Genomic DNA, 13,819 nt, shown 5'->3' on the forward strand with positions numbered 1-13,819 from the left:
TATCACTAGTGAAATAAGTGTGCTTAGAATGGCTTCTGTTCTGGGAGAAGACAATCTCTGGCTCAGAAAGCGTGAGTTTCAACCATGTTCCAGGTGACATACAACCACCATCCAGAGACTGCAGACAAGCTACAGGGGACACTTCCTGGAGATTTCCACTTGCCGCCTTGCACTGGCATAGTCCCACTGCTATGCTCTGATACTGACTACTGGTATCCCAAACATCACAGATGACCACCTGGGTCTTTTGCTGTGGTTTTAGTTCAAGGGACCAAGATCTTGTCCTCCCGTGAGTTTTTTAGCATGATATAACACTAGATTAGCAGCACCAGGAGTAGAAGTACTAAAATTTGTTCCATATCCCTAATGTACCTGTGGGGACAAACTGATATAAGCACTCAAAATATCCAGACTCTCAAAGCATAGGCCAATTATTAGGGGTGCAGTGAATAAAGAAAAAATTAGCATCTCCCCCTTTCTGCAATCCTTGGTCACAGATGAGTGTTGCTAGTTGTAATGTTCCTTTTGGACTGTGGCCTGACTGTGTTGGCTGCCTGGTTAGGAGAAAACCAAAAACCAACCAAACCAATTGCTGTCAAGTCAGTTTGGATGCATGGCGACCCGCTGTGTGTCAGGGTAGAACTGTGCTCTGTAGCATTTTCAGTGGCTGGTTTTTCTGAAGTAGCTTGTCAGGCCTTCCTTGTGAGGCTGCTCTCAGTGGACTCGCACCTCCACCTTACGGTTAACAGTGAGCATGTTAACCACTTGTACCACTCAGGGTCTCCAGGGGAGGTTAATTTGGATCTCAGGGCATCCTCCACACTGGAGATGGATGTTGTACGTAAACCAAAGCAGCCACTGCTGTGACCAGGGGCTGGGCCTCTTTGTAGCTCTTTTCCCTGTCCTTTTTTTTTTTTTTTTTTGTCATCAGAAAGACTCATCTGCTTCTTACCAATTCACACCCCCAGAGATTGCTATCTTTAAAGCAGGGAATTATTTCTCATGGTTTACTTTTAAGTCCTACTCATTAGAGGCAATGTTTCTGTTAGGTTTGGTTCAACTACTTTCTCGTGGTACTTGGTAGAGCAATGTTGAGCAACATTCAAATGAAACTAACCTTGCAGTCAGCATCTGCTGACAAATATAATTCATATATTTAAAATTGTACATCCCACAGTTAATCATACTCAGTGTTTATTGAGCATCTAAACATACAGCTTCAGGGTGACTATCCATTTTTTTCTTATTTCAGGGTGTATGGATCATAAATAAAACTTGCCTGTACACAAGATCATGTTGAAAGACAGGGCAAGCTGGCGATTTCTTAGTTCTTGCTTTTCATTGGCCTGGATAAGGGAAAATAGAAAATCTGTTTCTGGAGCTGAAGAAACAGCTAGATATTTTGTAAAGATTTTTGGCCCCATTCAGGGTGACTATCCTAGGATGTGGTGGCCTCCCATCTAAAAGCAACGAGGCTCTGAAAGTTAACAGGACAGACTGTCCCACATTGGAAACTATACAATTTAACTAAGTGGGTTCTTCCTTTTTATCCCAGTTATGATTTTTTTTTTTAATGTTATGCTATTTCTGAGGAGTCCCTGGGTAGTACAAATGATTAATGTGCTTGGCTGCTGACCTAAAGGTTAGCGGTTTGCATTCACCCAGAGAGGCCTTGGGAGAAAGGCCTGGTGATCTGCTTCTGAAAAATCAGCCATTGAAAACCTTATGAAGCACAGTTCTACTCTGACACACATGGGATTGCCACGAGTTGGAGTCAACTCGACAGCAACTGGTTTTATGTTTTTTATGCTATTCATTGGACATATCCTTTGTCATTAGCTGCTTCAAACCCATTTTGGACAGGGACAGGTTGTACACACTTTTAATATCTAGTTGAGTAGGACTGTTCTCATATCCCCTGTGCACAGCATGCTCTCTGCACTGTTTACTACAGCACAATTTTGGTGGCTCCAATGTAGGGAGTCTCTCTGTATTTCCCTCTCTCACCGCCACCACCCCCCAATCTTTCTCTCCTTGGGGTTGAGAGCATCCACAGTGTGTGTGTCTCTTTAAATGTTTCAGGGTGTATAATTCTCTGTACATTTGTGATTCAGCACAATCCAAAGACATGACAGGCAAAGTCAGGTACTCTCTAAAAATAACACAAATTGGCAGACTCTAAACATATGATTTCCTAAGCCATTTTCCTGCCACGGTTTTAAATGATTAGTGATATTATGAGCCAGCTTTTTTAGAGACCATTTTAACCGTGTGATGACATGAATTTTTATTTTCCTTTGCACAGAGTCCTGTGGCTTATCATGTCTGAGATGAGAAAACTTTTTTCTGCATTTATTTTGCATACATTTCTTGTCATAGTCTAAAATCACAGTCTGGTACAGTTTTTTCGATTCACTGTTATGACTTTAGTTATGAGCAAATAATATTTGTGAAAGAAATTTTTAAGTATTTTAACACATCACACAAAGCACCAGATTTCTGTGAAATATGCTCACCTCATTTTTAAAAAGTGTTTTTGGTAAAGATAGGAGAGGCTTGGTAGTCACTTGTAGTCAACCATTTGATAATTTTTAAATAATAATTTGATACCTAATTGTTGTTTTCATTCAAAGAGCATAAAACAAGTTACAAATTCTAGATGTCTTGATTCAGTCAACATTGATGAATTAAACTGAGTGGTCAGATCAGCGGACATAGGAGGTAAAATAAAAATAATGCTATGCTGGGGAGACAGGATCCGTGGAAGTACTTGGCACTCCTTGTCTCTGGCTGTGTGTCCTTAGACAAATAACTAAACCTCTCTGGTCTAAATTTCTTCATTAGTAGAAGGAGGAATGGAGGACAGTTAATTCCGGAGTCACTTCTAACTCTTAACTTTTATGATTTTATGACTAAAATCGGGGGATATTTAATTTCACTCCATTCTTTGTGTATCTCTCATACCATTTTTCTCGCTTTAAGTATTTGCAGGATTCACCATAAAAAGAGGAGACATATTAATGGCCTGTGTAGACTCAGAGACACGAACGTTTAATGCAACGATTCTCCTTTTCTCCTGTCACTTCCTATTTGGCTTATTCCATGGCACAGGATGCTCCTCTCTATCCAGCCTCCTCTACCCTTTCTCAGTGGTAGCAGCAGCACTTTGGCTGTCCTGGTCAGGGGCAGATTATCCAAAAGGCAAGGTAAGCACAGTGCTTACTTTGCTTACCAGATCATCTGTAGTGAACAATTTCACATTTTTCACCACATCAAAGACTGTGCTCCTAGGTATGGCTGGCATCTCTTTCCCAAACCCGCAGTACCTTCCTACAGATAACCTGGTAAGTAAGGTAAGCACCGTGTTTACCTTGCCTGTTGGGTAATCCACCCCTGCTCCTGGTACAATACTGGATGATCCCACATCCCCAGCCTCAGTGGGGTCCATGATTACCTCCACCTACTTTGAGCTCCAGGCGTTGTCCATTCTCCTACCCCTCTCTTTCATGGGTTTCAATTAGGCAACAAGTATGGGTTGAGACTCTAAGAACAGACTTAATGTATGTCAACAAAAGGACTGTGTGCCAAACTCAGTCCACGCAGCCTGGGCTGTAGCTTCCATTCCCAGGACAAAAGCAGGGAAAGCAACCACTTGGAAAAGCAACCACAATGCCTGCTACTTAAAGGAATTGATTGGATTCTAGAAGGAAACAGTTTAGGGCTTATTAAAGCCCTATTGTTCCCATAACAAGATGCATAAAGCCTAAAACCTAAAGGAGACATTCAGAATTAATAAAGAAGAAATTCTGAGAAATATCAGTAAAAGCTGTGAAGTACAGATTAAAAGATTTAAGAAATAAGAGAAGGATTCTGTTTTGAAAATGAAGGAAATTTTACTGCCACTTGATTGGTGTAAAAGAAAACAGTTTGACAAGCCTTTATAGAGTACCAGCTGTGTACCAACCAGGACCTGAGCTAGGAATTGGAGATGTGAATTGGGCACAGTCTTTATCTTCAGTGAGTCTGTGGTCTTATAGAAGAGACATACACTAAGCATAATTTCAATAAAGCATAGTCAACAAGCAAACTGACAGAGAATGTTACAGAAACATGAAGTCTGGGTGTTGGTCAGAGAAACCTTCAAAGAAGAGATTGTGTGTAAAGAATGGTGAAAACAAGAGTAGGCACTGTAACTGAGCTATGAAAATAATGTGGGCTTCTTGGGAACCTACACGGAGTTTGGATGGCTGAAAAAAATGTGAGAAAAAGGAAGCTGGAAATGTGGGTGGAAGGCAGGAAGGCACCAAAAATGGAGAACGTTTCTGGGTGTGCCTTGAGAAGGAGCTGGACCTTTATCCTTAAGGGAATAGGAAGCCACTGAAGGATTTTAATTGGAGAAATAGGATGATTTCATTTGCCTATTAGAAAGATCACTGTGACAGCCATGTGGAAGATGGATTGGAGAGAGCCAAGACCAGAGGCAAGGAGACAAGTTAGGAAGCTAACACCAGAGACCGCAGTGGGCGCTGTGAGCTGACCTTTCAACTGGCATTTAGTTGTGTAACCCGGTACATCTCACCTCTCCTGGACATCTTTCAGGCGTTACTCTTACCTATTTTTTTTTTTATCATAACCCCTTTGAATATTTTTTTCTGCAGATTTGGGTAGGTGGGATTTGGCACCACAACCTAGGACACAACCAGAGTTCATCACTATTTGATTGGATTCAACCAATCCCTGTAATTTATGATTGAATTCTGTATTATTTTTACATTTCTAGGCTCACAGGCCATAGTTTTATAGTAACAGCCGTATCAAGAAAAAGCATGTATTCCGCAATCAAATTAGACATGAGGTTGAACCAGAGCTATCAACACCTATTGCTTTTGAAAGTTCACAGAAGTTCATTTCAGAATCTATACAAGTCTCCATCTTTCTCATTTTCTTCTCGAAAAACAAAAACAAACTGCTTTTCCTCAAGTGCCAGAATTCAAGACCAATGAAATGTATTATTATTTTCATTGGTGTTTTCAGGCTGATATTGTAACATCAAAAAAAAAAAAACCAAACCCATTGCTTTCGAGTTGCTTCCAACTCATAGCAACCCTATAGGACAGAGTAGAACTGCCCCATAGGGTTTCCAAGGAGCACCTGGTGGATTTGAACTGCCAGCCTTTTGGTTAGCAGCCTTAGCTCTTAACCACTATGCCACTGGGGTTTCCTGTTGTAACATATTGGGCCCTAATTACGAGCCTTAGGTTGTGTATCTTTTTATATGTTGAAGATATGTTCTCTGCAGTCTATCATTTTTACGAAGTGTGGTTTGATAGCGTTACTTTCTCTCTCTTTAATAACCAAGGTGCAGCTGAATGGTGAGTTTTGGCGATTCACTTAGGGAAACGTCCCATTTTTACTGCCTGAGTGAGTTATACATTGAGTGCTGAAAAATCCATTGAGGAGGAAGATGCCATAGCATTATGTTCCAAGTTCCAAACAAAATCACTTATGAAGATACCTTCCCAAAATGCTAAGTTGTATAAATCAGATACAGCCCGTATTGTGTGTTGACTCCGCTTTCCCTGGCCTTCTCACCCCTATGGTACCCAGGAAAACCAGTTGCTGCGGAGCCGACCGTGACTCATGGTGATCTCTTGTGTGTCAGAGTAGGACTATGCTCCACAGGGTTTTCAGTGGCTTGTTTTTCTGAAACAGATTGCCAAGCCTTTCTTTCTAGGTGCCTCTGGGTGGACTCAAACCACCGATCTCTTGGTTAGCAGCACAGTGTGCCATAAAAAGCATAATTAGTCATTGCCTACCATGTGGATAAAGCAGTGGGCCAGATACCAAATGAACCAGCCACATATCCTTGTCCTAGAGCAGAGATGTTATTTTTTAAAATAAAAACTATAATAAAACAAAAAATATATATATAGAAATGATCCGTATAGAAATCCAATACAGAAACTGATTTATACATTTGGTTCCATGAGCCTGTAAGGTCCTGAAGAGCAACGATTATTCTAATTTATTGAGAAATCCTCAATACTTCAATAATACTCAATAAATAGTAGACAGATGATGGAGAAATGAATGGGTGCGTGGCTGGATAAGAGATAGAGTGCAGTGGAATTTTGGAGGAGAAGGAGTTTTCCTCACAGAGTCGTTTTGTCTTGGGCAGATTAACTCGGATTGGTCTGTACGCGGAGTAAGGGGTTGCCGTCAGCACGCCAGATCAGCAGTGTGTGCAAGCGCAGAGTAGGGCAGCAGGGAGGGTAGGGCAGAGCCCTCTCCATCCTAACAATGAAGATCTGACTCTGTGCCAAACCGGAACTGTGTTTGTCCTTGCAGATGGTGCTAAAGCAGCACAGTTCAGGTTCCTCAAGTACAGACACACCTACAGCAGGAGTTGTAATAGCAGTCAGTGTCCCCTAGTTCAACATGATTCTCTACACTGAATCTCTAAATGCTGTAGAAATAGAAATGCAATTTTGGCAACAGATATTGGTGATGGCTACACAATATGATTAATGTAATTGGTGTCACTAAATTGTACACATGAAAAAAGTTAAGTTGGCAGATGTGTTTTATATATATATACTTACAACAATAAAAAAGGAAAAAAAATGCAACTTTGGAAGCTTATAAACCTGAACTTTCTAGTCTCTAATTGATGGGCATTCAAGAGTTTTTGAAGAGGCACAGCGGCACAGTTTGTAACAGCCAGTTTAAAGGAATATTTCTGGTGTAAACTATCAATAATATGTACAGTTTCTTCAAACATACCAGACTGTCAGATGCTGTCTTTATTTCTCCACCTGCCATGAAAGCTCATGCCGGTTGCTTCTTTGCGAGTTATACATATTACAAATAGCTAGTTCTTACCCAGAGAATTTTCTTTGAAAAGCAATTCATAACCAATCCATGAGCAAATTTATTGGTCTACCTCTATAATATACCCCCAATTCATCTACTCCTTTCTGTTTCCATTTACTACCTTAGTCTGAGCCGCCGTCATCTCTCCCCAGAGGACTACAGTAGCCTCCTAGATGTTGCGCATCTCCGTCTTGCCTCCAATCCATTCTCTTCCACACAGTTGCCAGACTCATCAGTTTAAAATTCAACAGATGATGTCACTCTCTGCTTTAAAATCTTTAGTCGATTCCCACTGCAATTAAAATAAAATCCGCACTCTTTATGGTGGCCCGGAGGGCCTGAAGTGGTCTTGCCGGTGCCCACCTGTCATTACTCCCCTTTCTGCCTGTGTCCCAGCCCCACACTGATCCTCCTTTTCTCCTCAAGCAGGGCCTTTGCCCTTGCTCCACCTAGAAGAGTGACTCCAGTTCTTGTCTTCCAGGCCTCAGCTTCAACGTCACCCTCTCAGAGGGCAGCCTTTTTTCCTTTCCAGAGTCACTCTTGATTGTACCTTTCTGTGTTATTTTCTTCATAGCCCTTATTGTTTTCTGAACGTGTCATGTTTATCTATTTGCTTATTTGCTTATTGCTTGCCTCCTTACTCCCTGAATAACTCAAGGAAACAAGCAGCTTAAGTCCTGCCTGCTACTGAATCCTCCGTGGCTCGAACAATAGCTGGCATAAAATATACGTCTACTGGATGAATTAATACAGACATAGATAAATATAGACATAGGCACATATATATAAAAAAAAGATGATATAGATACATATAGATTCATTCAACAAATTTATTTCCACATTATAATTCATTTAATACATCTTTTCGTGTATTTATTATATATGAAAGAATGAATGTTTCTAAAGATTAATTTTCATATCCAGCTTTTATCTTGACTTGGAGTATTGGAAGGGATGGAGTAATCTGTGTTCACTGTAGGAGCTGGGCTAGAATAAATGCAGCAATACAAGAAAACAATAAAGGAGTCTGTTGTACCTCCTTTCCTACACCTCACTTCACCATGGTGAAGTCCAGTTACCATGGACCCCTTGAAAAAATCCCTCCATTACCTCCAAGAAGATTCACACATATGTGAATATATGTTTCTGAATATATTTTCGATGTGCCTTATTTAGAAATTTATGTTTAAAATTAATAACTAATAATACAGACTCTAAGGTATGATCCAACATTCTCATGCCTGTACTTATCACCTGTACTTAAATCACAAATAACCTTTGGTTTTTGTGATGGAATTTTTAAAAAAATGTTTTATTGTACTTTAGATGAAGGTTTACAGAACAAACTAGTTTCTCATTAAATAGCTGGGCCACACGTTATTCTATGACATTGGTTAACAACCCTATGTCATGTCAACACTCTCTCTTTTTAACCTTGGGTTCCCTATTACCAGCTTTCCTGTTCCCTCCTGCCTCCTAGATCAGATTTTGGTGTTGGGATCTTTTGATTTTTCTTTCTTAACTCTCCTTTATCCACGCATATAACCTCACTTTGAAGGCCTCAAGGAATATGTCCATATGAAAATGACCACACTAAGTTTGATGCTAAGTTTAATGTGGACAGATTTAACCACGACCTAATGAATGAAATATTTCTGCTTCTTCTGAGGGAAGCTCCACATGTCTGTTTTCTGTTCATATTTGCGTCCGTAAGATATTTTTAAGCACTCACTAGATAAAGGCACTTTGCTTACCTCTAAGATTAAAATAACTACTGAGGCCGAGCCCTCGCCTACATGGATCTCCTCGTCTGACATCATAGCCTAGGGCATGTCCTTCTTATGCTGGAGCCCAATGATTCTTCCCCAGTCTGTCCCTAGCCATAGTGACTGCCTTGCTATCCTCAATATAAGAGGGGAATGATGCTAATGTTTGTGTGGTGTGTTTTAGGAACTTGGAAGTGTGTATAGTATACTCGCTGCAATCTTAAATGTCGGAAACATTGAATTTTCTTCTGTGGCAACCGAACACCAGATTGACAAGAGCCACATTTCCCATCATGCAGCTTTGGAAAACTGTGAGTTTTATTTCCTTCCATTCAAAACTGAGCTCTTTCAAAGTCTTGGCATACTGTAAGCGTCACATATGGCTAATTTCAAGCAATTGTACTCATATGGAATCCTTAAAAAAAGTACTCAGATTCAATTTGTGTAAAATGAAGTTTTAAAAGTCCACTGTTTAAAACAAATCTTCATGCCTGAAAATTAACTCATTACTCTAGAAAATGTTTATAAAGACTAGGCTTTTATGACTATTTTAGGAGCTATTTACATTTCAATGTAAAAAAATAGAAAATATAAATAAAATTTAGTAAGTTGATCTGAGTTGGTTACTGTCTTATAGATTTAGCATCCATGTCGTTTTATCAGTAATAAAGACCTGTATGCATGTTTTCCCCCCATGCGTCTGTCAGTTTGTCATACTGTGGGGGCTTGCGTGTTGCTGGAAGCTATGCCACTGGTATTCAGATACCAGCAGGGTCACCCATGGAGGACAGGTTTCAGCTGAGCTTCCTAACTAAGACAGACTGGGAAGAAGGACCTGGCAGTCTACTTCTGAAAAGCATTAGCCAGTGAAAACCTTATGAATAGCAGTGGAACATTCTCTGATATAGTGCTGGAAGATGAGCCCTCCAGGTTGGAAGGCACTCAGAAGATGATTGGGGAAGAGTTCCCCCCTCAAAGTAGAGTTGACCTTAATGACGTGGATGGAGTAAACCTTTTGGGACCTTCATTTGCTGATGTGGCACAGCTGAAAATGAGAAGAAACAGCTGCAAACATCCATTAATAATTGGAACCTGGAATGTATGAAGTATGAATCTAGGAAAATTAAAAATCATCAAAAATGAAATGGAACACATAACATCAATATCCTAGGCATTAGTGAACTGAAATGGACTGGTACTGGCCATTTTGAATTGGACAACCATATAGTCTACTATGCTGGGAATGACAACTCGAAGAGGAATGGTATTGCATTTATCGTGAAAAAGAACATTTCAAGATCTATCCTGAAGTACAGTGCTGTCAGTGATAGGATAATATCCATACACCTACAAGGAAGACCAGTTAATACGACTATTATTCAAATTTACCCACCAACCACTAGGGCCAAAGATGAAGAAATAGAAGATTTTTATCAGCTGCTTCAGTCTGAAATTGATCAAACATGCAGTCAAGGTGCATTGATAATTACTGGTGATTTTAATATGAAAGTTGGAAACAAAGAAGCATCAATAGTTGGAAAATATGGCCTTGGTGATAGGAACAATGCTGGAGATCGAATGATAGAATTTTGCAAGACCAATGACTTCTTCATTGCAAATACTTTCTTTCACCAACATAACTATACACCTGGACCTTGCCAGATAGAGCACACAGAAATCAAATTGACTACATCTGTGGAAAGAGACAATGGAAAAGCTCAATGTCATCAATCAGAACAAGGCCGGGGGCCAGCTGTGGAACAGACCATCAACTGCTCATGTGCAAGTTCAAGCTGAAACTGAAGAAAATCAGAGCAAGTCCACGAGAGCCAAAACATGACCTTGAGTATATCCCACCTGAATTTAGAGACCATCTGAAGAATAGATATGACACGTTGAACACTGGTGACCGGAAACCAGACAAGTTGTGGAATGACATCAAGGACATCATCCATGAAGAAGGCAAGAGGTCATTGAAAAGACAGGAAAGAAAGAAAAGACCAAGATGGATGTCGGAGGAGACTCTAAAACTTGCTCTCGAACATCGAGCAGCTAAAGGAAAAGGAATAATTGATGAGGTAAAAGAACTGAACAGAAGATTTTAAAGGGTGTCTCAAGAAGACAAAATAAAGTTTTATAATGACATGTGCAAAGAGCTGGAGATGGAAAACCAAAAGGGGAGAACACGCTCAGTGTTTCTCAAGCTGAAAGAACTGAAGAAAAAATTCAAGCCTCGAGTTGCAATAATGAAGGATACTATGGGGAAAATATTAAATGACACAGGAAGCGTCGAAAGAAGATGGAAGGAATACACAGAGTCATTATACCAAAAAGAATTAGTTGATGCTCTACCATTTCACAAGGTGGCATATGATCAGGAACTGATGGTAATGAAGGAAGAAGTCCAAGCTGCTCTGAAGGCATTGGCGAAAAACAAGGCTCTAGGAATTGGTGGAATATCAATTGAGATGTTTCAACAAACAGATTCAGCACTGGAGGTGCTCACTCGTCTGTGCCAAGAAATATGGAAGACAGCTTCCTGGCCAACTGACTGGAAGAGATCCGTATTTATGCCTATTCCCAAGAGAGGTGATCCAACCGAATGTGGAAATCATAGAACAATATCATTAATATCACACACAAGCAAAATTTTGCTGAAGATCATTCAAAAACGGCTGCAGCAGTACATCGACAGGGAAGCGCCACAAATGCAGGCTGGTTTCAGAAGAGGACGTGGAACCAGGGATATCATTACTGATGTCAGATGGATCCTGGCTGAAAGCAGAGAATACCAAAAGGATGTTTACCTGTGTTTTATTGACTATGCAAAGCCATTCAACTGTGTGGATCGTAACAAATTATTGATAACATTGACAAGAATGGGAATTCCAGAACACTTAATTGTGCTCATGAGGAACCTTTACATAGATGAAGAAGCAGTTGTTCAGACAGAACAAGGGGATACTGATTGGTTTAAAGTCAGGAAAGGTGTGCGCCAGGGTTGTATTCTTTCACCATACCCATTCAATCTGTATGCTGAGCAAATAATCCAATAAGATGGACTATATGAAGAAGAATGGGGCATGAGGATTGGAAGAAGACTCGTTAACAACCTGCGTTGTGCAGATGATACAATCTTGCTTGCTGAAAGAGGACTTGAAGCACTTATTAATAAAGATCAAAGACCACTGACGTCAGTATGGATTGCACCTCAACATAAAGAAAGCAAAAATCCTCACAACTGGACCAATGAGCAACATCGTGATAAACGGAGAAAAGATTGAAGTTGTTAAGGATTTCATTTTACTTGGATCCACAATCAACAGGCATGGAAGCAGCAGTCAAGAAATCAGAAGATGCAGTGCGTTGGGTAAATCTGCTGCAAAGGACCTCTTTAAAGTGTTGAAGAGCAAGGATGTCACCTTGAAGACTAAGGTGCGTCTGACCCAAGCCATGGTATTTACAATCGCATCATATGCATGTGAAAGCTAGACAATGAATAAGGAAGATCAAAGAAGAATTGATGCCTTTGAATTGTGGTGTTGGCGAAGAATATTGGATATACCATGGACTGCCAGAAGAACGAATAAATCTATCTTAGAAGAAGTACAACTAGAATGTTCCTTAGAAGCGAGGATGGCAAGACTTCCTCTTACATACTTTGGACGTGTTGTCAGGAGGGATCAGTCTCTGGAGAATGACATCATGCTTGGCAAAGTACAGGGTCAGCGGAAAAGAGGAGGACCCTCGACGAGGTGAATTGACAGAGTGGCTGCAACAATGAACTCAAGCATAACAACAATTGTAAGGATGGCGCAGGACCGGGCAGTGTCACTATGAGTTGGAACTGACTCGACGGCACCTAACAACAACAACATACATATTTTCATAATGGATGGATTTCTTACACACATTCATCCTGGATTGATTAATTTTGCAGTCATTTTTTACGTAAGAGAAATACATCACGGTGGTATTGTTATTGTTATTTGCCATCAAATAGATTCCAGCTCATGGTGACCACATACGTTACAGAGTAGAACTACTCCATAGGGTTTTCTTGGCTGTAATCTTAACAGAAGCAGATCACGAAGGCTTTTCTCCCGTGTTCATCGTGGTATTTTGCCTCAAATCACATTTTCTCTTCATAGCAACATTTGATGAATTATTCCAATAATTTAAGGTTTTCCACTGTTACCTTCCAGTGACTTGATTTAATTTAGAATATACTCGGTTCTTTTTTTTTTTAATATCAGAATATGCCCCATAATTCCAGACTTGTTACAAGTTTCATTCATACACCTAGGGAATCATGGTAAGTTTTTATTCATATGTTGTTTTTCTGACTTATACTTACTCAGGAATAGAATGAGATGTTTTAGGGAAATTTCAGGGGACCAAATGCCAAACTATCTGGTTCAGACCTGTCCCCAAGATCGCTGTCATCTCCATCCTCCCTGTATCTCTAGAACCTGCTCAGTAATACAGCAGAACAGGTGTCTCAGGTTGGCGTCCAGTGATTGGCATGGACCTGGAAGCTTCAAGGTAATCTGTCTGGTTTTTTATTAAAAAAAAAAAAAACTTAATTGACACACAAGATATTAGGTTATCAGAAATGGAAGGAATAATAAGGCAATGCCAGTGATAAAATTCAGATTTCACCATCTGATCATGATTAGAAGAGTTATCAGCACCCAACAGAAAGAGTTGCAATAGTGATATGCTGTAGATAAGAACGTATTTAGAAAGAAGCAAACTAAAAGATGATTGCAATGATTAAGAGACTGTTTCCATACAGCAGAAGACAGTCATTTAGGCCGCAAATGGTTAATATTAATAGGAATGTAGATAAAATTAATTATAACACTTTCTGGAATAACTACTAGTGGAAAAATAGAAGTTAAATCAAAATTGTTTATAATTGAAGTTAGAAGGAATTGCCTCCAAAACTGGGCTGCCCAGTGAGCTGGTTTTCCAGGTGCATTGTTTCAGTCAGGCACTATTTCTGCTAATTCTATCCTGTCAGTATTTCTCAAATCTGGTCACTTGTCTTTATCTTCACAACCACCATTCTCATGCAAGCCACCCCCCTCACCTAACTAAGACAGTGACCTTCCAGTTGTTCACTCCACATCCATTCTTTTTTTATAATTTATTTTATTTTTTGTTGTTGAGAATAT

General features: G+C 40.0%; 1 protein-coding gene across 1 annotated transcript in view; it reads left to right on the forward strand.

Annotated features, from left to right (window-relative positions):
- LOC100669100 (myosin-IIIa) overlaps positions 1-13,819 on the forward strand; it is a 127,887-nt gene that overhangs the window by 41,450 nt on the left and 72,618 nt on the right. The window lies entirely within an intron of this gene.

Source organism: Loxodonta africana, chromosome 4 (assembly GCF_030014295.1).
Source record: "Loxodonta africana isolate mLoxAfr1 chromosome 4, mLoxAfr1.hap2, whole genome shotgun sequence".
Classification (NCBI taxonomy): Eukaryota; Metazoa; Chordata; class Mammalia; order Proboscidea; family Elephantidae; genus Loxodonta; species Loxodonta africana.